Source organism: Nicrophorus vespilloides, unplaced genomic scaffold, assembly GCF_001412225.1.
Source record: "Nicrophorus vespilloides isolate i.1.1-1 unplaced genomic scaffold, Nicve_v1.0, whole genome shotgun sequence".
In the NCBI taxonomy this organism is placed as follows: Eukaryota; Metazoa; Arthropoda; class Insecta; order Coleoptera; family Silphidae; genus Nicrophorus; species Nicrophorus vespilloides.
The window spans coordinates 19,261-21,085 of NW_017097909.1; positions in this window are offsets into that span (position 1 = coordinate 19,261).

Consider the following 1,825-nt stretch of genomic DNA (forward strand, 5'->3'; position numbering starts at 1 on the left):
GTACTAAATTTTTAGTTGATGGATGAATAAACAGATGGCGTCATTAATAATTTCACTATAACTATTGATAATTTGTACTCAGCACGAGCATCAAGATTTTTCTACTAATTTTTTGGTAATGAATATTTTTAGATAATTTTGTACTAAATTTTTAGTTGATAAATGAATAAACAGATGGCGTCATTAATAATTTCACTATAACAATTGATAATTTGTACTCAGCATGAGCATCAAGATTTTTCTACTAATTTTTTGGTAATGAAAATTTTTAGATAATTTTGTACTAAATTTTTAGTTGATCCATGAAAAAAAAACAGATGGCGTCATTAATAATTTTGCTATAACAATTGATAATGCAAGAGCATCAAGATTTTACAACTTTTTTTGTGTAGTGAAAATTTTTATATAATTTTTGTATAAAATTTTCAGTTGATGAAAGGAAAAACAGATGGCGTCATTAGTAATTTCACTATAACAATTGATAATTTGTCCTCAACACGTGCATCAAGATTTTACAACTACTTTTTTGTTGTGAAAATTTTTAGATATTATTGTACAAATGTTTTAGTTGATGAATGGAAAAACAGATGGCGTCATTAATAATTCCAGTATAACAATGAAAAGTTGTCCTCAGCACGTATATTAAAATGTTACAAGGAATTTTTTGTAGTGAATTTTTTTGTATATTTTTGTACAAAATCTTTAGTTGATAAATGGAAAAACAGATGGCGTCATTAATAATTCCAATATATCAATTGGTAATTCGTCCTTTGCACGTGCATCGAATGCATTGTTTACAATTTGATTATCAATAAGGATGCATCCTTCGAAATCGAATTACTCTGATGAACGTAACCTGCTGCTTTGCTAAACATTTATGCTCGATCCGATTTGCATGCAATTATTCTGCAAATCTGCAGGCGTTTTCGCATTATTCATAACGACGACGTCGAAATAATAACACAGCTTATCCAAAATTAATTCGCATCGCAATTAATCACAAACCTCGCATTAATAATTACATCGAATCGTTATATAATATATAAGTATAATTACATTTTCTGATTAATTTTCTCAGAATCAACACTTAATTACACAATAATTTCATATTATCAAAAATTTTAATTAAAGAAAAATCTATGATCTTTCCAATGAATCTATTGGCACTTCTGTGGCTTTTACCATTCTTTTACAAGAAGCTGTCAAAGTTGATAATTTAGATCTTCACGTTTTAATTAATTAATCGATAGATTTTTTTGTTAATTGTAACATAATTATTACTTTATCTTTGTTCATTATACAATTATTATTATAAATTATAAAATAATATTAATTATTTACAAAAAAAAATCGTCAATTTCACATTTTTTTGAATATAAGTTACTTTACATGTTACACGTTTTATTTTTTCAAATTAACTCAAAAACTATAAAAAGTTATAGTTATTTTACAAATGCGCAAAAACGCTTTTTTATTGCCCAACTATTGATATAACTGTCGTTACGTAATGTTTATTAATGATCGAGATACATCAATTTTTCTATTTTCATTTACACGTCTTACATTTTAGTTAATTACTCAATAACTACTCACGCTAATTATATCATCAAATATGCAAATAAAAGATAAAGCTTTGACCTTTCTAGGGAGTCTATTAGGATATATGTGGTAGTTATAGTTATCACGTAATACACTGTCAAATTAAGAATTTTGCTTTATATAAATATACTATAATAATTCACGTATAATACACAACAAACAAGGTAAAATTAACATTGCATATTTTCTTGCATATTATTAAATAGGATGCTGCAAATTCATGTTA